This window comes from Ammodytes marinus (genome assembly GCF_949987685.1).
Source record: "Ammodytes marinus genome assembly, chromosome: 17".
In the NCBI taxonomy this organism is placed as follows: Eukaryota; Metazoa; Chordata; class Actinopteri; order Uranoscopiformes; family Ammodytidae; genus Ammodytes; species Ammodytes marinus.
The window spans coordinates 13,831,684-13,857,736 of NC_137221.1; positions in this window are offsets into that span (position 1 = coordinate 13,831,684).

Consider the following 26,053-nt stretch of genomic DNA (forward strand, 5'->3'; position numbering starts at 1 on the left):
TAATACTGTCACCGACGTCTAAATCATCGATGTGACATATAAAGGTGCCTACAGGCGAACATATCCTACACTCCACCTCTCTATCCTCATCTCTTAAGTCGGTGTAGTAAAAATGTCTCTGTCCTGTAATTAGGCAACATGTGCCTCAACACAGCATATGCCATGGCAGTTGTTGGCTTTGTGCCAGAAAATATTTAGTTAAACTCAAAATATTTTAGTAGAGTGAAACTAAACATATTGTTGTTATATATAACAAAAGTAAGTTTACGACTGCATATGTTAAGTCAGTTTTATTGCTCACTTCTCAGAATATGCTTGAATCTTCTTGTTATGAGTCTGAAATCGAACAAAAAACTGAAATGCTCTTGTATGAGAATACATAGTAAAAAAAACAATGAGTATTCTATGAGGTGTACCTCAGCCATAATTTACTTTGATAATTAAATGAACATCAGGACTGTAGACTATACTGCCGAAGTCATGATAGCTAGGACTACAGATGAAAATTAGCTTATAGCTAAATCTGGTGCTGCTTATGTGCTGTACATTGTCCCTGTTCAATAAACAAATAAATTAGCTTCAGCCGTATTTCTCTCTCCAGCATCACCATTCAGAGCAGGTGTGTGGCTTATTAAGGCTGCCATTAGAGCAAGAGAGAGAGAGAGAGAGAGAGAGAGAGAGAGAGAGAGAGAGAGAGAGAGAGAGAGAGAGAGAGAGAGAGAGAGAGAGAGAGAGAGAGAGAGAGAGAGAGAGAGAGAGAGAGAGAGAGAGAGAGAGTCTGTGTTGCAAATATATTTTTTTTATTCTTTCAATCCAACCATCCCTCCATCTGTCCATCCATCTATCCATCCCTCCCTCCATATAGTCTAATTAAAGTCATCAAGTCGTGCAGCGAGTGCTCCCAACGCCTCAGAGAGACAGCAAGAGAGAGGAGAGAATGATAGCGGCGTGCTCGTGATGAATCGCCACCTCGCAAAATAAAACATATTCATAAAGAATATTCATTACCTCCACCAGCCATCCCCCAGATGGCCAGAAAATTGGCTTTGTGTTGAGTTGTGGATTCAGGCATGCATATTAATGGAAGACAGATGTAAACGCATATTCATATTCTTTGGCTCCCCTTTTTTTGTGACAGACAAAATGATAATGCAACCACTTAGGAGAGGGGGAAAAAAGGGGGCCGCATCCGGGAAGCAATTCACCTCTAATGTGCTGGTGGGTTATTGGCTTTTTTGTTTGGCTTGCAGTCTGTGTCACTTATTTGTCTATACCTAGTGTGTATTTGTGTGGAGTTGTCCTATCTACATTTTAAGTGCTCTCGCTCTGTCTTACTCTCTCTCACACATGCACGCACACATTGCTCAGTCAATGTGCGGCATTGACGCTTTGACAGACAGGTCACTTCAGCCATAAAAAACAAGGATAAATCCTCTGTCTTCTTTATTAAGGGATGGCAACAGCGTGTGTGCACTTGAATGTGTACACATTCGTCTTCCTATGTAGCAACAGCAATTTTATATGATTATCACTAATTGACCAGATATGACCAAAGGTCGCTGGGGAACCCAAACAAAGCTGTGCACCATTTGAATCAGAAAGTTGATACCATCCATCACCATTCAACAAACCTGAGCAAGCTTGGAAACATACATTTATTGGAATTCAACACCTCAAAATAAAGATTCAAAATTCTCGTGAGACTAAATGCTAATGCAGGAGGAGGCTGGGTTTCCTTTTTGGAAATCAAGATACAATCTCTCTCTACAGCCTCCAAATTCTAGCTCCACTGCTTCCACAAGAGGACAGTAGCGCTCTCTCAGCCTCATCCATAAAGGCCAGACCACAAAACTCTTCCATTTCACCTCGGATGGCTGCATAACATAAACGTTGGTGGTATGTAAATCTTCATAGTGTGATATAAATGCACATAGCCCAAAAGAAAAAATAAAGAAGTGGATTTATTTCTGCATACATCAGTGAGCATCTGTATTGGCCAGGTTTGTGTGAGATTTTTAGGGGAAATAGCCTGAGGGATATCTGGGCATACTGAGAATCCAAGAAAGACACCCAACAATGGAAAACACAAGTTCATATATAACACACATAGTGATATTTGTGAATGAATGCAACTGATAAATGTTCTTATGATCTTAATTCTTTTTTTTATGCAAAAATGTTCTGCCCCTTGCACAACACTTTGTCATGATAATTAAACTGTTCCACTATAACGCCCTTGACACGAGTACTATACAGTACACTGCTCCAATAAGCCCCAGGGCTCCCCCTATACATAATAGATCTCATCTCCCCGTTACACCCTATATACGTCACAGTAAGACTATGGGAGGTTTTTAATAGAAATGGCCTCATAAACCCTCAGTCCTGTAACAGTACGCTGCTCAATTGGAATAAACCTTCTTTGTGTAAGTGTGTGTGCCAATATGGAAAATTAAAGCCAGTTAATAAAAAAGGAGCACTAAATCAATGGGAGCAATAAAAGTTACAGGGTGATATTAAAATGTGTGCGGAAAAAGGGGAGGAGAGGATGGGGGGGCAATGGTGGCATTAACACGCTGGGCCTGAATTATCATGTTAATTTAATATCCAGTCTTCAAATGAAGCAGAAAGCCCAATAAAGGTCAATTAAGCAACTAGCCTCCCATCTCCATTTAGAGTTTTATGGCCTCATCTAAATCATGGCGCTGGTGAGGGGTCCAAGGGGCCCTACACTGCTCTGCTGGAGACCTTTGGGACCCATGGAGGACACAGGCTTTTAAGATCTAAGTTCACAATGGTGCTTAGTTTGGATTGGGACAGCTCTATGATTGTAGTTCCACCTTGGCCTTAATAACTATTTTGAATTATAGATGTTATCCTTGCCACGGCGCACTAGAACAAGGTTCACATACACCCAGGGCCCGTTTTAAGTGACCTATACCATCCATTATGAACTTACTTCCCCTGTGAATTTTAAATGTGGGGGTTTGAGCAGGGTTTTGTTTCCATCAGAAAGTACAATTGTTACATCTGTCGAAACTTTGGTACTTCCTGATTTCCCCAAAAGAAATAGGAATTTTGCTTTTCAAAATTGGCAACACAGGGTATAACCACATCATCTTCCATATCCATCCAACCTTTGACTTACTATTAATTGTTTCCTTTGGATGAATCAGTAATAACTATATATATAGCCTACAGCTCAACCTTATAGTATGCCACGTCTTCGTTCTTATTTCTGAATGTAGCAAGATAAACTCCTATTTAACATTTCTTTATTTTTCTGTTTGGTCCAGTCTCTGTTCCTTTAAAGGGGACATATTATGAAAAACCAAACATTTCCAGTGTCTGGGCACACTTTTTAGGTTATTGGGGTCCCTACCAGCACACACAAGCTTCAAAAATACAAATATGTCAGTTTCTTCTGGGATGCTTATTTCGAAAAAGGGGGGATTTGAAGGTCTGTTCCAAAATACACCGACTGATGACTTCAAGACGCCCCGTTGGTAACCACACACACCTGGAACTGCACCTGCTAATGCAACAACAGAGTAGAAGCAAGCTGCTGTGTTAGCTCATCCTCAAGCTACCATCACACCCCAGCCTCGAAGCAGACCGGGGCTGAATGGATTTACTTAATTTTTTGTTAGACTATGCCCAGCAAAGGTTGGCAATCCGTTAGTGTGATCTGCCGTTATACTGGAGTGTGGAGGAGATTGTGCCTGGAAGACTGAGAGACACCATCTCTCCTGTGGAAATGTAAGTAGTCCTATTTAAAAACAAATTCCGTTTATGAGTTCAATGTGTTTAATGTGCTTTAATTTATCCCTCTTATAATAACCAACGCCGACTGAAACGAGATAATGCCGCTGGGTTAAGTAGTTAGCGTTAGCGTCCGCTAGCTTAACCGTTAGCTTAATGCTAACGTTTAGATCTGTGAGTCTGTCCGTGACAGCCCCACTTTCTTTCAAAACCCACCTCCAGAACACCAAGGCCAAGGTCAACACCCGCAACAACATCTTGCGCAAATTGGTTAACTCCAAGTGGGGCGCTGACCCACCAACAGGGGGGGAAATTAGCACCCGCCACCCGCCAATGGCGGGTATTTTTTCAAATCGGCGGGTGACTTTGCCATGTCTACCCGCCACTGTGGCGGGTGGATTTTTTCAAAATATACTATAACGTGTTCACGGTTTCAAGCGCTGTGTACAGAAACATAGAAGCTCTCCCGGGCTTTGGGCTTTGCCTCGGAGCATTAGTTTACGTCACACAAACGTGGCAGCCGCCCATTGGTGTACAGGTGTATGACGTAACCAACCAAACCTTTGATTGGTCCAAGACTCTCCCAGAGCATCATGGGAAATCATTTGCCGCGAGCATCGAAGCTAACCTTCTTAATACATCCATGCAGTGTTGCCAACTTTTTTTTCAAAACAGCGACAAGCGACAAATCTAGTTTGTAGCTTTGCCATAACTACAGATGTATGATGTATATTTCAGCTAGGCTACATGATATAACATTGAATGTGTCATGTTTTACAGATATGAGTGACCTGACGGACAACACTATCTGTTCCATCAGAGGAGACTGTCCACTGGGTGGGACAGGTGGTCTTCTTCAGGGCCCACCAGCAACAACTGGACAGTTACATACCAGTTATGGCTTTGCTTCTGTTTGATATGTACACTTTATATTTCCATTTCACTGGCTATGAATAAACTGCTTTATTTTTAAGTATGGTTTTGGTCTTTTTAAAATGTAATTATACTGTTTTTATAAGAAATCTTCAGAGAGATAAAGGGTTGAATTAAAAAACTTATAAGTCAATGCATGTAGATCGGTCAGAAAACTAGTCGAAGCAAACAGTGACAGTTAGCAACACAATACATTTTTTAACAGTAAAACTTTATCATAAATGAGTGATCACAATACAAATGATACATTATCTATTAGATATTGAAAGGGTGTCAGATAATTTGCAGCTCTGACTAATTATTTCTATACTTTTTTTTTTACAAAAGATAATGCCTTTCCAGTGAATCTTGACATGATACATTCCTTTCCTGCCTCGTTACTGTACATGTTTACATGTTACCTCAGCATGGCTTCACAACCAAAGCTTTTTCAATGGATTGTAGATCATTCCCCAGTTTAACCTGTAGAGACGTACATAAAACGTTGTATGTTACAAGTTAGGAGGTTTTTGCATAAATACTTAGCTCATATTCTGCTATTGACTGTGACATATTTAAACTGTATTTACCTGAGGATAATGTAAGGGAAACCAGAAATCTTGATGCAATTTTCACAGTTTTCAGCTCAGACTCCTGCCTGACCAGGTTCAGTTGTAAAGCTTTTGGTTTAGAAGTGGTAAGTGTGCTGACATTTGCTGTAGAAATTAAGCTAAACATGTTTACATTGGTCTCCATGCTGCATTGGCCAAAAGTAAACAAAACTGACAACAAGGCGTGTGCCATGCCCATATAGGTAGGTATAGAGTAAATGAGCAGGGCGGTGCATGCTCGCCCTTGTAGATCTGACCAGTCAGAGCAGACTAGGATTTTTGCAAAGGGGGGTAGATGTCAAAACCAACCTTTTGAGATAGAGAGTAGAAAAGGCTGGAAAAGGCGATGAAGAAATTGGAAATGGTAGAAAATGAATGGGTTTTTTGAACAATACACCATTAAAACCTTTTAGTAGACCTCGGAAAAACACATTTAAATCCAAGTTTTTGCATAATATGTCCCCTCGATAAGGCTCCCATTTTATTTAAATGATACTTTTGCATTACTTATTATTATTCTTTACAAATGTCCGTTTAAGTCCTTCTACATGGTCCCATGGGCCAGAATGATTGATTAAGCCAAACTCTGGACCAGTAAAACCTGCTAATGCATCAAATAACTGACCAAAAATAATGACAACTCTCACCTCACTGTTTTAAGGTTAGTAACTGAAGTTTAATATTGACGTCTTCTGACACGACGGCAAATGAACAGTCCAAAAGAATGAGGAATAATTACCACGTAAGCACAATATGTATCGACCACTTATTGACCTCCTCGAACCAGCCCGCTGCATTGACATGGCTTTACGCGGATCCATAATCTTATGAATAAATCATACTGAGCTAGTTAGAGCCAGTCTTTCAAGGCTTGCAGTTAATAAACAAAAGGAGCTCTGTGAGTGCTGTGTGACCTGAAATATAATACTGTTTTAATTGCCTCTGAAGCCTGCGACAACTTGCGGATGAAGGCTCCTCTGAACAAATATACTACGCATGACCCCTTCTGACCTCATCATCATCTCAACATCCACAGTGATACCTAATTAATATGTATTGCATTGTTTATATTCAGCTTTTGAGTTTATGCACGATGCTCTGTTACAGTTATTCATGCAAGATTTGAAAGTAAATAGATGACTTCGGTAGTCACAATAGACCAATTATAAAGCAGGACTAATAGATGCTTAACCTTGCTCATTGTTATCCATGCAAGATAGTTTCCATTATATTAGTGATGAAACAAAAAACAATGATTGACAGAATATTAATCTGCAACTATCTTGATAAACTTGAATATCTTCGGTCTGTCTGCGTTTGAAACAGTTCTTTAGACATCTAAAGAAAACTCTTTTTTTGCAGGTTTTGATGGATGCGCTATGAAGTTTCACACAAACAAGTTCTCCCAATAATAATGTTAAAAAGGATTAGTTATAATATGGTGCCCTACTGAATATAGCCTGCAGTATATCTTGACCCTATTGAAAATTAAATGGGATTCCATCACCATTTATACTATAGGGAATGGTTGAAAGGTGTTGCAGATGCTGGCCTTGAATCTGTGTTGGACATCCCATTGTAATAGTGATGGTCAGAATTACTTATTGTTTCCCTAATGGCAATACCTAGTAGCAACAGTAGAAGGCAGACACATTGCTAATGCCCACATAGCCCTCCCTCTGACAATGCAACATCAGTTGGGATGCACACATGGCTTGTGCATCTTTAAATACACTTTCCGTCTGTGAAGCAACCCCATACAAAATGCATAATGTGCAACAATTCAGCAAAATGTTATCGTGGAAAGTGAGCATCTTTGCTTCATTCCACATGCTACGCATCTGGATAGTGTCTGGGTACATTACATGAGTGAATGGGTAAGTGACCCAGATTCTCTAATGGGATTTTAGGTGTCTAAATAACTTTATTTTTCATCTTACAGATGTCTCTCTTTGATAATTACATACACATTAAATCAGTAAGACATTGATATGAAAGACACGTAAAACAATCTTTTTTTGAGGTTTTATGATGTTTTCTTCGACTTACATGATGCTCAAATGAAACATTTATTCCATGCTAATGGCTTCGAACCTGAATGCTTAAAATCCCTAAGAAAGGTTACTCTGTTTTAGTGAGTCTCTGTATTGACAGAGTCAAAATCGACTTTGTTTATCAGAAGAAATAAGATATTAGATATTCCAGTCCGCCCAGAGAACACATGCACAGTGTGTGCTGCCTGAACATGCCTGTGAAGCCGTGCTGTGCTGAAGGCAATCTGTCTCCCCCACCCATAACGACCATCTGTCATTAGTATAGATCAATGGAGATGATAGATGGGGAGAGCTTGCTGTGCTGACAGGAGCACTGAGACAGGAGTCCAGAAACCACCACGGTTATGTTGCGTGGTCCTGACCCAGCGGGCAAAAGCCCTGATGTTAATTTTGTATCCTTGCTGACGACGTTTGATCGATACGAGTTTTGGACTGTCAAGAAAGCTACAGACTATTTTTATTTTTTATTTTAGTCTGTTTCCTGAGTGTTGCATATGCTTGGAGCACTCACCCACATGTCTTTTTCTCCCGTGCCAGAAGTGTTATAAATTCTCTCTGAATAATCCACTTTTCCGAAGCACTTGCTGGGTTATTCAAAGCACGTCATCTGGAGTTGATGTAAAACAAGGCAATAAAACAGGCAGAGAATGGCCTGTGCCAAGCCTGCATTACACTTCTCAAAGCATAACATCCCAATAACCACACCACACACCCTGTTTGTATCCACTGGGCAAAATCAAAAGGACTGGGCCTGATTTGATCAAGGACATTTCACGCCTCTGAGAGAGATGGACGGTCCAAGGCCTGGTAAAATCCCTGGGGGTTTTTGGACAAGAGCAATTGGAGGATTTTCAACACAAGTCATTCTTAACACAAAGGACTACACTAAATGAAGGGCTTCTCTCCAATTTTGCCACCAAAATTGAATTCTGAGGTAACGGAGACTCCCCTGTGTGATTCATCCATCATCTGTATTTCATTCACTGCTCTGTCTTATGAATTCAATATCTTTTGTTGTCTTCTTACTGTTCCTGTGATCAGAGCTATGAGTTATAATGAGAATCCTTCATGTTGATATGCTGAGATGACGTGTTACATTTAAATGTTAAAGCGACCTCAACACAATAGAGAACGCATGCTATAATGGAATAAGATTTTGATTACTCTCTCTTATTATTGTGGAAAAAAACAGCCATACAATGACACAAAACCCTCAACATCACAATGGAAACAGTCTTACTAGTTGTGCATGTACTGACACGCATATGCACATGCACACACACACACACACACACACACACACACACACACACACACACGCACCCAAGAACACAGACGCTCTCCTCTCTTATGCACCCGGGCAGTGGGGATTGCTTCGGAAAAACAGCACCTGCTCCTCCATTTGAAAACTATTTAGGGAGGCATCAAACTCTATCAGGGCAGGTCTGATTGCGGTCGCCTCTTCACAGTCCCCCAATCACTCAGTGAGTCAATTAGCCCCCCGCCCCTCCACACGCACTCTCACACAAACACGCACACACACACACACACACACACACACACACACACACACAACACAATATGCACAACAGACTACCCATTCCCCTCCGTCCGCTGTGTGTTCCGCCAGGGGATGAGAGTCCATCGGCGGCCTCCCAGCAACACCTGAGCCCCCCCCCCCCCCCCCTCTCCACCCGCAGTCAGCTAATAGCACTGCTCCAAGGGCACCCCAACCACAATGGCATTCAATTCACCCCCATTGTACCCCTTTTACCAAGCCTCATACCGGCAACTCAACAGCTATTTAGCAGATGATGGGGAAAGAAAGTGAGTGGAGAGCGAGGGAAAGTAGGAAATAGAACGATGCAACAACAGGGGCGATACGTCCACTCACCTCTTGTGATCATTTACTATTTGTTCAGTGGAGGCCAATTCGATTGCGCCGCTCACTGTGCATGTGCTAGGGTTGGGCTTTTTCGTCTTTGCCAGTATTTGGGAGTGTGTTTATGTATTTCTCGTCACATCCACTTTCACCTGGGTGTATGTGTGTGGAGCCCTGCGTTCCCTTCGACTCCTCGGGTTAGCGGTGCGGCGCTCTCACAATCGCTTATTTATTCAGGGCCTTTTGAAATAATCGAGTTGACACATCTGTCAGATGGTGAGAGGAGGAATGCTAAAAGGTCACCGGGCGAGGTACCAGCTGCTCCCACACCAAACCTTTCCTGCCTCCAAATAGCACAGTCATTACACCACAACAGATGGGACTCCTGCCTTTCATTTCTGCCTCGCTCGCACACACTGCCCCGTGTGCACGTACATAGTAGCGTACACACACATGTGGTGAGCGCCCATCACACTTATCCACCATCCACACGCGCACACATATACACAGAGATGCAGTCACACCAGACACATGTCACGGAGGCAAACAGGCAGAGACATGTACTGTACACTTCTGCGGACACACACATATTCACACGCACGCACACACACACACGCACTTATGTCCCCCCTCTGTCACTGACTCTCTTGATCTCACCTGCACACTCTATACTCTTTGTCCTCAGGTCTGATTTCCATTTACAAGGTCAGTATCAGCTGTCTACAAGGAACATCACTCCCTCATACCCAGAGAACCACAAAAGGACAATCGCAGTCACACTAAGGACAAAAGGCAGGGGAGACGTCTTATCTGCAGTCTGCCTCTTTATATCTAATTCCACTTCGTATGATTTGTTCTCAGAGTAAATTGTTTAATAGTCTCGCAAAGCCAGACCAAACTACAGCAAGTAGTATGGTCTGGAAGCACTCCGTTTAGAGCCGTCTATTCGGGGGGAAACTGGGCTGGCCTGTTTTTATTTGTTTAAACCAATCACAATCATCTACGGCGGGGCTAACCCCTGGAAGCAGCCAATGGAGGCGTAGCGTTGTTTGCCGTCGCCAGCGCTTAATAGACGCTGGCTGAAGTGGTCAAGCCAGACTAATTGTTTAATGATGTCTGTCTCAGAACGTGACAATATACTTTAAACGTTGACAAGCGTCACACAACATCACAAGCTCTAACAGACTTCTTGGACAAGCTTTGTTGGGTGGAAAAAGTGCTAAGCGTTGTGAAACCTTAAGAAAAGCCAGAGGCCTCGCTCCAAGTAATGCCTTTGATGGAGCTCTGTAGATTCAATTTAGCTTGAATAGAATGGCTTTTTTTGATGACTGTGTGAAAATAAAATCTATTTCCTACCCCAAGCATCGAAGAAGGCATATGGCTACCTTAAACACCTTATAGGAAAACCAAATCAGTTCAGACATGTTGCTTCAAGTGGACTATATGGACAATGTGACTTCAAAAATGTGTATATATATATATATATATATATATATATATATATATATATATATATATATATATATATATATATATATATATGGACATTTCAGAGTGGCCTTTTATTGTGGACAGTCTAAGGCACACCTGTGCACTAATGATGATGTCAGATCAGCATCTTGATGTGGCACACCTGTGAGGTGGGATGGATTATCTCAGCAAAGCAGAAGTGCTCACTATCACACATTTAGACAGATTTGTGAACAACGTTTGAGAGAAATGGTACAATTGTGTATCTGGAATGAATTTTAGATCTTTAAGTCCATCTCATGAAAAATGGGAGCAAAAACAAAAGTGTTGCGTTTATATTTTTGTTGAGTGTATCTACATACAAAGATGAATGCTCTCCCAATGCAGTCATCACAGACACTGTGTGCACAGTCACACCATTCATTCCGGTTGAAGTGTTGCTTTAAAATATGTTATTGTTCCCAGCAGTCATTTGTTGTATTTGCCAGCTTTGCTATTGTTTCAGTTAATGAGCTTAAAGGAACCCATGGCCAAGCTTGAGAAAGCGTTGCAATGCAAACCTTGCTGTATGCAAATGTGTGGGGGGACAGAGCAAAGTTAGCAAAGTTGTGTTCAGTTCATTAATAATGAATGGTTTTGCTATGTTTAGTGTACAAAAACAGAGCCTAAGGCACATTAGGAAGGAGTCTGTATTGCTTTGTGAGGTCACGCATGACACTGAAATATATGATGTGCTGGTTGAATTCTGTGTTCATATGACCAAGTTGTACAGTGCAAAATATCGCAACGCATAACATGCACTTTCCCGTACTACCAATTGAACAGGATAATACAGCAATCTAATGAGTGGCCAGCTACAAAGTGGCCGACAGGATGCATTAACAGAGTAATAATGCATAAATCATGCAAATGCACATTAAGATATAGCCACTGATTTTTATTGTCCACTATATGGGAAACGTTATTCAGTTGGTGCCTTCTTACTGCATGTTGAAGCATTATATTTCCAGCTCTGTTCTTTTTTTGCACACCTTTGCTTTGTAAAATATTATAGCCTCTCCAGGTGGACGTTACATCTAGGTTGTTAACAACATCTAGCATATTTTATCAGTGGCATTTATGAGCGTATGCACTGCAGAAAACGCAGGTATCAGGTATACCATGATCATCTCCGCTCTGCTCTAAGGCAAGTGGAAATCGGCAACAGCATTGAGAGAAAAAAAAAAGTTTATCGTAGTACATGATGACACCTAGTATTATAGCTTTGATATAAATGCCCCATTACACAAGCTATTACACATCCAGTCCCGAGTCGACACAAATGATTATCTCAAACTCTGATCCAAACCAAGTGTCATTTGTGGCTAAACGATAAGCGTACAAACCAACAATGACAGGCAAGCTATCACCCCACCATGACATCCCCAACACCCCATGTTATCATCTGTGAGTACACTCTTATCAGTTGTTTGTGTCACTGCAAAGTTCATTTGTCAAGCCCATATGTGACCCATTACCATCACAATCAGAAGCAGTCGGGGCGGGGAGACTTCACAGCACACTGGCTGATGCCTTCAAGGTCCTCTCTGTCAGAACTGGCCAAGTTGCAGACGTCAACATCACTATGGTGTGTGTGCGTGAAAGGCAGTGGGGGAATAATATAGGCAAACGTGATTTGACAGAGGATAGGGCGCTACTTGTGTTGGACTTGTGTGTTTGTGTGTGTGTGTGTAGTCTATTTGCTCTACGCTGGTAATGGGCAGCTGCCATTGTTAATAACCATTCATCTTACAGTCCATGTATTGAGATTCCCATTTCCCTCCCTCATGGGCGTGTGTGTTTATGTGTGTGTGTGTGTGTGTGTGCGTGTGCGTTTACATATGTGTACATCGACGTGATTGATGCCCCCTGCTTCACTCCCCCTCAGCACCCTCTCAGATTTAGTGCCCTCAAACCCGCTTTGGCCCCCCCTTCCTCCCGAGCACTGTAAACATAAAGCAGCCGATTTACTTTATGACTCCTGCGCTCCAGACCTTTAGTAGATTTACTGTCATTTTTATGTATAGGCTGGTACTGGTAGGTGGAGGGTGATAATGACTGACAGGCAGCTGGTCACAGAGGGAGAGAAAGCGCCTCACTGGCAGCTTTAATGGAATCAACAGAACAGTAAACGGGATTCAATTAAAGAACGTATTCTTTTGTAGGGTTACGCCACTGTGGATGGAGCTATATGGCTGCTGCATTGAAGACTATTTCAAGCATGATGGGTTCATTTAAATTAAAGAGTGTAATAGGCTTCACTCGTGCAATTTTGAAATCCTTGATGAAAATGAAGAAATTCATGTAATAAGTCTTTTATCACTCTAAATTCTTCACCTGAAGTTGCTTCAAGATGATTTTTTTTATGTATTTTACAATATCTGACAATATTACAGAAAACCTATATTATTTATCAGTTTATTGCAATCAGTTAAATGCTTGACATAATGGCTGGAAACAAGCTAGCCTGGATTTGTTCAAATCCAGGCTAGCTTGTTTGGCCTTAAAATTAAATCTTCCTACCAAGACCTCTAAAGTCTGCTAATTAACACGTTAGATCTAATTTGTTTAATTGTTCAAAACCATAGTGGAAATGACTGGTCCTGGCCAATAAACAGGCTGGCACATAACCTGTCACATAATATTATATGTTTTTTGTATGAATTAATCAAGTTAGAAATGTTTTAATAAGAAAGCCATGCTAACTGTTTCCTTCTGTTTACAGTCATGCTACACTAACATGCTACTAGTGCAAGCTACAGACAGCAAACAAACATATTTCCTAAAATGTCAAACTATTACTTACTTAAAAAACAAAACAATTTTTGATGGTGTATTTTCTATCTTGCATTTAGGATCCACTTTGTTGCCTGGTGGTGAATTTTCATTTTGAAATGTTTATCGGAATACCTAGCCACTTCTCTTTTGTGTTATCAAACGGCATTCTGGGAATTACAGGAAATTGCTATCTGAGATAAAAGTGGATGAGACAGGTCGAGGGAAAAAAATTGTTCGTAAACACTGCATGTCACAAATCAGCTGCTCGAGTGCACTGAACATCAAAAATTCCTACACAACAAAGTAAGGCCAATCCAAGACAGAGACTCATGCTGTTATTGGCCATGCTATTTGTTGGTGTTAATGGAGCAGAATAATGAAAGTAATTATTAGGGATGACTTTTACACCGATTAAAGGAAATCGAACAGTTAAAATAAAATATACTTGCATGCACATAAGTGGCTAAGCCAACGCATCAATCAATCTAGGAGAGTGCACATTCTGCATAACTTCCACTGTAAGTCCTCCAACATTTAGTGTTTGGAGGACTTTGTCTGCTTTGATGCATCAGGTGAATTATTTCCTATCATGATTAGTCCTTTGCTTTAGGAGCATTACAACTCACTGTTCTTGGACTAGTCCTGAGGCCTTTGGGACTTAAAGAGCTTGTTACCAGCAGTCAGTCAGTCTTGGTCTGACCTGCTGTGACAGTTATTAAGAGCGCCTTGCCTTCAGCCACGCGCGTTGATCAGTGCGGTTAAAAGTTTATCCGCTGCAGTCTTCAGCCTGTCACCATTAAAAGAGTATTTTTCCTTCTTCTCCTCGTTTTGATTATTTTGATTTTGACTTGTGTCTTCTTGTCAACAAAGCCTTTTTTCTTTTGTATGCTGCTCCCTGTCGTCGCTCTCTCTTCTAAGTTTTTCTCACTATTGCTCTTCCTTCCTTCCCCCCATGTCCTTCTCGGGAGTCAGGACGGTAGCAATAATCCTCTCTAATAGCAGATGACAGCTCCACATAACTTCTGACATTAGCTTTTAGCCATCACATTTTTACAACCCCTGGTCTTGATGGCAGATTTGTCAGCCAGCAATGGTGGCATTGGCCGTTTCCTTTGCTCTCTCTCTCTCTCTCTCTCTCTCTCTCTCTCTCCCTCTCTCTCTCTCTCTCTCCCTCTTCCTCTTGTAATGTCTTTTGGACTAGAGAGATCTGGAGGCCCACCATCACACACTTTTATTACTGTACGGGCCATGGTGATCCATCACTTACTGCCTCCCATCACACAAAAGTACATGCGCGCGCCCACACACACCCACATTCACACTCGTCCCCACAGGCCTCAGATTGATGGTAGTTTCAGAGTACAGTCATAAAGAGAGAGAGAGACAGAGAGAGGAAGGCAAAAAGCAAATGGATACGCCTGTTCTACAGAAAATAATTTTTTTTTATCCTTTCTGCAGCTTATGGCCAACTACGTACAGTATACTTGGTGGATTATATTTTTGTAATAATTATTATTATAATTAATATATTTTTGTAAAAATAGTAAAATTCCAAGTTGTGCGTAAAAGTTCCAACTTTGCCTTCTAAATAGTTTTTTTATGAAAAGACTCACTTATTAGATCTCTTCCAAATCTTTCAGTTGGTTTCAAGAACTTGTCAAAATGAGTTAGAAACCATTTTCTACTCACAGCCCTTAATTTCAATATTAATATAAACTTTTTCTTGAAACATGTTTCTGTGTTGTTGAAGATGTTACGAGTTCAACAAATACATAAGTATTCAAGATTAAGACTTTGATTAGCCATAGCCATGTCAAATAAAAAGTATCTCAATCATCAGTCAAAGTTAATAATGTGAATGTAGTAAGTCCAGTGATCCTGAAGTCAGTGGTGTGCATTTAGAGCTGTCAGTGAAGCCCCAACAGAGGGATGCGGCATGGGGGAAGGAGTCTAGAGGATGACATGGGGGGGGGGTGGGCTGGCGGGGGTTGCCATATGGCTGCTGACAAGAAGAGGGGGCAAAGCCGACAGGGCCGAGGGAGCGGAGATGGCAGGCGGGAGGGAAAAGGAAATCACACTGGAAGGACAACATGCTCCCCTTCTGCCAAGGCGGAAAGCAGTGGCGACCTGTGTGTGTGTGTGTTAGTGTGTGTGTGTTAGTGTGTGTTAGTGTGCCATTGACTGACAATGCTGCTGATTGAATCCAACGTGGAGGCATGTGTGCTGACAGCACTGATGCCACAAGTCTGGACAGGGCCCGGAGTGTATGAGTGACTGAGAGCCAAAGAGAGAGAGACGGAGGAAAATAGTATGTGCATTTCTGTCTGCGCTGTGTGTATTATCTGTGTGTGTGTGAGTGTGCGTGTGTGTGTGTGTGTATGTGTGTGTGTGTGTATGTGTGTGTGTGTGGCCCGAGCGTGGGTGTCAGCCAGCCAGCCAGCCATGGGTCCTCTGTGTGCCCGAGGAGCGGCTCTACCAGCTGGGGTAGCCAGGTGCTCGGTTGCCCCCTCACGCCCCCTGGCCCTCCCATTACTGCTGCCCTCCAGGCCCACTCAGTCAACTGCCACTTGCTACCAGATCAATATTAGCTCACATGGAGGACAACATGTCATTCCACCACTGAGGGGTCAGACAGCCCATTGTTAGGCAGCATCAGGTACAAACTGAGTTGAGGAGTCTTCATCATTGCTTTGCCTCACAGGAGAATTCTGCATCAATACTGGTAAAACATTTTTTGTGTGTGGGGAGGTCAGGGGGGGATGACTAGTTTAATGCATGAAAGTAAAATGGATTTCAGACTTAAATGTGTTTTTGCATTGCTTCAGTGGCTTTCGACCTTTGACAGAGAGAGAAATTATTTTTCAGTTTAGTGCGTAATGGTTCTTTATTAACTGGCCTAATATGGGCAATCAGTCAATGTTTCAGGTGCCAATAATGATAAAGATGCACACTATCAAGGGCAGCATTTTTACAATTATTGATTAGCGATGCACACGGCCAGGTATGCATTTCCCATAGCAATAACGGTACCATCTTATTGAGAACATCTTGGCTGCAGGAATACTTTTGCTGCCAAAGCTCCAAGGACACAGATGAGCTAAAGGCTAAATGTGCACATCGTCATCGCTTCCCCCTCCCCCCCACCCCCCCTTTATTTTGCACGTGAACGGCGAGTCAAGCACCGACATTGTTTTCATTCCTGCTTGAGTAGTGGCACAAAAGTGACAAGTATATAATGACTTCTAATTAGCAATGTCCCAAAAACATATCAACAATAATCAAGCACATTCCATAATGTTTCTGAACATCTGCGTGATGCTGAGCGTTCCATCAGTGCACGTTGAGTGATGGCCCGCTTTAATGCGGCATCAAACTCTTAATAGCTGCTTTGTACCTTTTCACGTGCGGGTTCACTTTAGAGCCATCTAATTCAAAACAGGGATTCTCAATTATGCAACGGCCCATTTACATATGCTAATTAGGATCATATTAATTATGTTGAAATTGGGTAATTAGCCAATCTCAATTAAGGCATTGTTCATTACACTAAATGCACAGGAAAGGTGTTTGAAGTTTTTCCCCACGCCTTTATTCATTTCCGCGCGTATGTGTGTGTGTGAGAACTGGGCTGCCTGCCACATCTGAATCAAGCCTCGGCGGTGTATTTAATAATTTAAGCATCCCAGCTCATACAAGGGATGCACCCACAGCTTTCATCGTTACCAAGCATATGGTTCTGTAATGAGCCTGCTTGCTGGTAAAATAGTAATGCCAGTACAGAGCAGAATAGAAGAGACAACTGCCAGTCCCTTTTTGTCTTTTTTAGCTGCTCAAGCTACCTACGGTGCCAGCGGTGGCCAATGGATTATACAGGCTTGTTTGTTTTTCCCATGTTGCTTACTTGACGCTGGGAAGGCCAATTTGCACTAGCCATGAAAGGAAATGAACTAAAAAAAACAACAACTGGAAGAAGTAATGGCAGCAACAGAAGATGTCAAAAGCATCTTTCTCCACCCAAAACAAACAGATTACTTGGGGGAGCAGGGGGGATTTAAATACCGCCATAAACTGACTCACAGCTGTGAGTTGCATGCGCAGGCCAAAGTAAACACATTATCATACTTGTTTGCTTGACATCTTTTTGTAAGCTGCATAAAAAAAAATGCTTATTGAAACTGCATATGATGCTCATTGAATCCAGTCAGATAGAATTATGTAGAGGGAGACAATGGGAGATTGGCGTGTAATTGAGTTGCCACAGTTAATTTGTTTGTGACTTTTGTGATTTTTTTAAGAGCATTGTTGTTGGTGCCATGTGCGCAGCAGGATTCTGGATCCAGCATGAGGTCTGGAAGTGCTCACTTCCTGGTACAGAGCCTGAGGCGTTTTGGGACATGATGAGGTATCTCTCTGGCTGTTCCGGCACACATACTTCTCCTCCTCCTCCTCCTCCCTTCCTTAATCTCCTAAGGAGCTGTGATGGTGTCTGTGTGTGTGTGTGTGTGTGTGTGTGTGTGTGTGTGTGTGTGCGCACACGCGCACGCGCAAACATGACTGAGTGAATGCTTGCATATGCGTGTGTATAGGTTTGAGTCCCTGAAACTGCAGGGAATATCATCCTTGGGCTGCTGAGAGAAGACGATGAATGATGTTTTGCCCTTCAACTGTTCTTGAATAGTAGATTACCCCTATATCAGCTTGTGATGGAAAGAGAAGTCTCCATTCAGAGATTCATGCAGAATAGACACACAAAGGCCTGAATACAATGACCTTAAATTCCCTTACATATATACTGTATGGCATTGGGTGACATTTTAAAAGGAGAAAAAAAAGGCGATAATTGACTTTCAAGGCTGCCGTCATATGATAATCAAATGTTTTCATCATCACCATATACATGTGAGAGAATGGACTCAGCCAGGTCACATTTTGCATAAAGCACCTGGGAACATAAAGGAGAAGCGAGAGTGGCCTTTAGCTTTAACACTTAGGCTGTTGTGATATACTGTATGGTAGAAACCACAACATAAATCCAACATTTTACTCTTCTGTTGTCGACTCTGATATACAACCACTCCACAGTGTCGTGCTCCAAAAGTCAATGGCCTTAACAGCTGTGTAGCAGTAGCTCAGAGTTTACTATTAGTATATTTTCTCTAGGTCCAGCTCCACAAACAGGCTTCAAAGACAACAAGCACTGTAAGCAATGACTGATATAATGTGAGAGCAAAGTGCAGCCTTGTGTGTATGGGGAGGACAGCAGCAAGAGAGGTAGATTTTTTTTTTTTGGCTGTGACGGCTGAAATACGCTATTTTTGAAAACCGTAGTTTGAACTGGATGTGTTTGTGCCCTATTGTTCCTTTTCCATTAGGTCATTTTTGCACCAAGGCCCCTCTTGCCGGTCCAAGTGCCCTGCCCAATCAGCCAAAGTGTTATCTCCTTTGGGCAGAAAGAAAAAGAAACCCTGTGCAATCAATAACGTAGGTCTTTTTGCATGTACTGCTTTATGCTGGTAATCTTTGGCAGATTGTGTTACCGCACAGTCACAGCTGATTCTATCTGTTGATAGAGTCCTTCTGTTCCTGCTGTTACCGTCATAAAAAAACGATATTGGTAAAAGGATAGAATGGCAACCACATAAAAAGGACAATTTATTGCTTTACGTTTTCAACACTTAAATGATCACACTCCTAAAATGTACTGTTTTGTCATGATCCATATTAAGTTTTACTGATACACAATACAATCGCTGCCACAGCCTTTGCAGACACTACATTTTAGAATAAAAACTTCACATTGACAAGTGACTGCTAATTCCTTAAACACATACGTATCAATAAATTCAATACCTCAATAACCAATTGTTGTCAGCAACATTACAGAAGATGTTGCATTAACTGAGGCAAAGAGCCAATGTCCTCATGGTTGATTTGATTTCCCCTTTCCACTAGGGGGAGCTGTGGTATACTATAAGGGGGCTTTCATGGTATTTTTGGCAGTGTAATGAATGCCAAAGAAGTGCCAGAGAAATCTTGGAACACAACACAACACAACACAACACAAAAACAACAACAACACAACGTAACATAACTTGCACTAGGAGCATGTGAGATGTATACCTCAAACGATATCACAGAGATCAAATATTCTGCATTTGTCTTTTCCAATTAAGGATGCTGTTCTGAAGGCCAAGATGAAAGTGCAATGCGAGGGCTTGGTGCTGCTGGTGTTTCTGTGTGGAAATGGGCTTTGTTTGGTTTTCTGTAATTGCAATTTCTGAACAGCCATCCAGCGGAGATAGACCAGTGTTTACCCCTTGATCCGTGGGCTTAACAATAGGAGAGGGAAAAAAGATAGAGAAAGAGAACTCGGAGGTAACATTTGTCAGTGGCAGTCTGTCGTTCGCCTGATTGAATTCATGGAGAAAAACGGCGAGACTCCACCGGGGTGATGCTTGAGTGCCTCTGATCTTCATTTTCCACCGCCCCTGTTATTTTTCCTTTTCTCCTTCCCTTTCTCTCTCACTCTCTCTCTCTCTTTCTCTCCCTCTCTCTGTCTGTCTTGTCCCTCTCGTTTCACTGGACTCAGATCTCTCCATCGCTCCAACCTTTCATTATGACAAGACAAAGCTTTAATCTCTCACGAGCCATTTCCCCCTTGTGACAGGCAGAGTGAGCACTGCAAGCACACACACACACACACACACACACACACACACACACACACACACACACACACACACACACACACACACACACACACACACACACACACACACACACACACACAAAGGAGGCGTGTACGGGTACAATGCCCACGACTCAAAGTGACACATAGTGACAAAGAAAGGTAGAAATGGAGAAGAGCAGGAAGTGATATCGAGAAGGAGGTAAAGCAAATCAAGATAGCTTTTTTTTGTGGATTAAAGATTAAAAAATATTTCAATAATGATCTAAAAATGATTATGTTTCAGTTATATGAAGTGCATAATCCAGTGTCAAATGACAGAAAAGGAGGGTTCCAGCTGGCACACTTGGTGTAAACAATGGTTCCTTTTTATCTATCCTGGCCTTATGAGGTGGCATCAGTCGTCATATGGAGATTACACGTACACCTACACCTCTCATCTGAAACATCAGACAATGAGCGGTCATCCAAAACAGTGTGCCGTCTGGTCCCTATAGCTTGCCCTCTCCCTCCTTATTTCGCATAGCAGCCTTAAGAGCCACACTTCATACGGACTTCATAATCACACCCCCTGCTGAGGTGACAGCCTGATTGGATATCTGAGGGAGGCACCCGCATGGATTTGCATACTAATTGACAAATATGCCCCCCCCCACCCTCCCCTCACCACACCACCACCCCATTCTTCGCATCCTTATCCTTTTGTCTCCTTCCCTATACCACTTGATAAATTAAAACGTCGCGCCTGCGTGCCGCACACTGATTCGGCTCTTCTTCAGTGTTAAAGCACTGACAAATTTAGCATCCCTCTGTGAGTTTGATCCTGCTTCAAAGTCATTTTTCATGCATGCGAAACATATCCACAGTACATGTAGAAGACAGAACTAATTCACAAGCCTTCAGATGGACCTCTGAGTGGAACATGTAGAAAAGAAAAAAAAAGTAGGCGATTCTGGCCTGATGGAATGGGATTGAGCGAAGAGGAAGAAAGAGTGTACTCCGAATGCTGGTTTGTGCTGAGCTAAGAGATAGAATTATAAAGAAACACACCAGGAACGTGTCAACTCGGCAAAACAAGCCACCCTAACACCCCCCCCCCCCCTCGAGACTTGACACCAGGTAGAACGGCAGCAACCCGAGCAGATGTCTGCAGCATCAAAGTGTTGCCACACCATGGAGGAATGCACAGGAAAGTGTATAGTGCATCTAAATACACGCACGCACGCACACACACACACACACACACACACACACACACACACACACACTCACACACACACACACACACACACACACACACACACACACACACACACACACACACACACACACACACACACACACACACACACACACACACACACACACACACACACACACACACACACACGCAGCTCTGTCCCCTTATTCAGAACCCTCCAGGCTTGACAACCTGTCTAGATGTCAGCAGATGCTTAACCTCTTGCGCTCACTCACCCCCACACGCATTCACACAATAACCACAAAACATCCACATGCACACACTCGCCAAACTTAGTCACACACACGCACACACGCACGCACGCACACACACACACACACATACATACACATACACACACACACAAAGGAGGCGTGTACGGGTACGACGCACCTACAGTAGTTCACTTTTTTTTTCAACACCCTCTTTGCCCCGAGCTCGTCTTTGCAACCGCTGTTTTAATGACATGTTGCAAGAGGGGGCCTGCTCACTCTGCTTGAGCTGAGCCAAGACCACACGCCATCAAAACCGCACGGTTGTTTGTGTGAGTGCCAGCATTGCACTTGGATCGCCCCTTCAGTGAGAAGCAAGTGGGGTGCAGGCATGCAGTGGGTTTGGGCTTTTTGCCAGCTGCTTTTTTTTTTTTTGTATTATGAAACAAGGCTGCTGAATGGTGTCCCCTAACTTTTGCTTGAGAGCAAAAGTTAGGGGATATAATTAATGATTTTTTCACCGATGGCAATTGGATAAGAAAAAGAAAAAAAAGTCCACATACTTAATGACTTCATTCAGACATTTAATTAGTTGAGCATACTGTATCGCTCTGGCTTCTGCCCAGTGTTATCTGTGATGGAGTTTGGTGTGAATGGTATCAGACCTGTCTCCATCTCTTTCCCTCTCTCTCTCTCTCTCTCTCTCTCTCCTTCCCTTTATCTCCCATTCTTCTTGGACCACATAAATAATTCCCATTGCCTCTCGGAGCATGCACGATGAAATATGTATGGAATCACGCCATGGTGCTTTTTTGAAAATAACTATTTCAAAGGTACTGAGGTCTGCTGAAATCTTCATGAGTGTCTCCTCTCTCCCTCCGTTCTCCCTGCTAGACAGAATGGCCCTACAGCCCCCCTGATAAAATAACTGAACAGGAACGTGAGAGACTGCCTCTCGAAGAATCAAACGTGTTTCAAATAATAAAGACAAATGAAAGCCCTCAAAGCCACACCTGCACACGCAATGATAATGTTTCATACTGTTGTTGCATGTGCATGTTGCAGACATGAAAGAACATTCATGAAAAAGAAGCTGAACAAAAGAGAATAATACAGTAAAGCACAGAAACAATAGAACACATCATTCCGTAAAGATGAGCATACATGCAAGTGCGCCTATGAGTGGTGATATGTTTGGTTTAGTTATGTTTTTAAGTACACCTGTTTTACCAACCTACACCTATCAAAATGTCCATTTACTACGGGCCCTGATATTGACGTGCCACTATACAGTTCATTGTAAATTATACAAAAATATTATATTTGTGCCAGTACTTGTACAGCAGAGGAATTCAGTTTATTTTTTAAAGCATAGCCATCCTGATCACTGGTTGCTGCCATGCCATGCCAAGACAAAGAATAGAATATTACTTCCCGGCAAAGAAACAAGTAGTTTCCTCAATTATATGAAGCATTGGGTTCTCTCTTTATCCATACTTTCTACCCCCGTTTCCTCCGTTATGTATAGCATGCATATATGTTACTATTGTCCCTTTAGCTTGTTTTGATAATAAGTACTGTTACTTAAAAGAATTTGAAGGCAGGAAAAATAACCAGATCTGAATAGCTCTTCTAGCTTCGGTTTAATAAATGAATAAGTTAGCTTGAATGCTAAAATTGTATTAGAAGAAGAGGACTGGCCGTAATTTCTGTCCGTGTTGCTGTAATTCTCATCAAGTTAATGGCTGGGTTCTGCTGGTACATCAACTAAACAGTTCACTATCCTGTGAAACAGCAACTGTATTGCTTGTTTACTACCTGTCTGAACCCTTTAGTCTTCTGTGTGGTTGGCCGAAAAAGTAAAAAAAAAGTTTTTGTTTACTGTATTTTTCTGACCTCAACGACCCACAAAAACTATGCACATCTTCCAGTATTGTGCCTCTGTCCTCTCGGTATACCCACTCTCCCTCCCCTCTCTCTTCAATTCTTCCTTCAGTCTCCGGGGAGTGACAAGAACTGGGGTGAACCTTTGTGTCACTTCCCCTGCTGGCTCTTTCCTGCTTTCTTATTTATTTTTTTCACCTCATTGCAGAAGGTGGAGGAATGTTTTATAGAATAGAACACATAATAATGGGGAGGGGGAAAAAAGTGGAGGGGTGGCTGGTAGTGTCTCTTGAACCTGGAAGGAAGAGTGGAGAGGGGGAAAGATACAGACGTAAACAGACACAATTTGAGACACAAATGCCTTTCGGCAAACAAAAAATGTCCCTAAAGTAAAGGTGAATCCACAATTATTATTTTTTACACATACACAGCGCAGGCTGTAGGATGGAGGATGGATAGTGTGTGAGCTGAAGTTGTTGGTGTTTGCCTTGTGTGAGCTGAATGCTAAGTACTTCCTGGGTCATGGGGGGGGAGCATGTTGAAATTTAATGGTGCCCTCTGACTTGGTTGCAGGTAATGCTGCAGGGGGTCGACATCCTATCCTCATCATGCTGTGTGTGTGCTATAGTCTGTGTTCTTGTCTCCGAGTTTGTGGTCTGCACTCGGGTCCCAGTAATGAGTCTGCTACAACACACACACACACACACACACACACACACACACACACACACACACACACACACACACACAAATGGCTTAATTTTTTGTGATATTTGAATATAAAAATAAAACTGATTTGATCTGATCTGAGACTATGAGATACCATATTGCTGTTACAGTATGTAATGATCAGTCGCTAATAAGCTGTTAATGCAATTCACAAATTGACCATTGTCTTCATGAAACACAATTACTGGCATCTAATTGATGATTTCTATATTTACTTTCCTATTAGTAATGATTTTTGTGCCTTTATGGAACTTCACACTGATGAGTTAGTGGGATTGTTTTAAAATTCCCCCTAAAGCAAATGTCATTATACCAAACTGAGGCCTCCCTAGTAAGTGCACTAAAGAGCACAATGGTCAAAATGTATGCAACATAATTTGAGCTACTGTATTCTAACTCAAAGTCCCTGTTTTAAAAGGTTAAGGTCCAGACACACTGGATCATTTAATTCCTCAGATAAAATACGCTTCATGATTCGCATCTGATTCACATGAACTGATGGACGACGTGCCGAGCCACAGCTGTCATTACATTTGTTTATCACCCTAGAATGTAAGTGTTCAAAATCCAAACACACTTTTGAACACTACCTAACACTGCCTGGATTCCCACATCAAAAACTCCTTTTTGTTTTTGATCAACAATGGCGGCAAAAAAGTATTCTAGAGGTCGCACAACTGCAGTGTTTCTTGGAGATAAGGGTCCTTACCCAAAATTGGACTTTGTTGATGGCTCCCCATGTAGCAAGACTCGCCTGATGCTATTTCACCAGAATAATTGTTTTCATTGGACTGGGACGTAGATCAACATTTTTTTGTTGTTGTCCCAGTTCGTTCAGACATAAGACACCCCATGCAGTTTTATTAAATCCTATCAGGAAATTTAGTTCATATCCAGGTTCAAATGGCGTTTACTGCTGCACAGTTCTACAAGGAACACCGCGGTGAGAGATAATAAAAAGTTTTCCCATTCTGCAGGGCTGAATGGAAGCTATGTGTGTTCAATCGATATGAGTTACCCAACTTTTCAAACTGTATTTCTGACTCTCCCATCATCCCCCCCTATAGACAAAAATCTCTCTCCACTCTCTGGCTTTCAATCCACACTTTACCTGCCTCCCTGCACACAAGCCTGAATCTTCCCCTCATCTCTTTGTGTGTCTTTGTGTATGTGTGTGCGTGTTCTTTCACATTTGGGAGAATTTGTGTGAAGCTTTATGTGTGTGTGTGTGTGTGTGTGTGTGTGTGTGTGTGTACGTGCACGTCTCCTCCCTTCCACATTAGAGATTCACCAGCTCGACATGATATTGTTCCCCTGCCTGGCGCTCTGGGGCTTTGGGGGAGGTGGGAAGGGGGGGGGGGGTTGTGTTTGCATAGTAGAGGCTGTACTCTCACTCATGTAGCCCCGACAGGGACTTTCTTTGACTCTGTCAGCCCTTTGAACTTGCTGTGACATCAAGCGTCAGGTCACTTGTATACAACCTCTGCACAAAGAGAACTGGCGCTAATTGGCCCGTGTGCACCTGAGAGACAGTCGGGACATCAAAGTGCTTCGCCGCCCAGTTGATAACAGCTTTGATGGGCTGACTTTGGGACTTGTGCAACTAAAGGACCACCGAACATTAGCTGATGGCTGCGCCTTTGCTGTTTGTGTGATCTTGGGGAGGAATTAGTAATTTTTTTTCCGTTCCAGTTTGCATGTCATTTTCTCTGCACAGTCTCGTTATTTAACAAACGCTATTACCAGGCACCCTGTCGTGAGCCTTTAATCAGCCACAATTGAGGAAGGAATC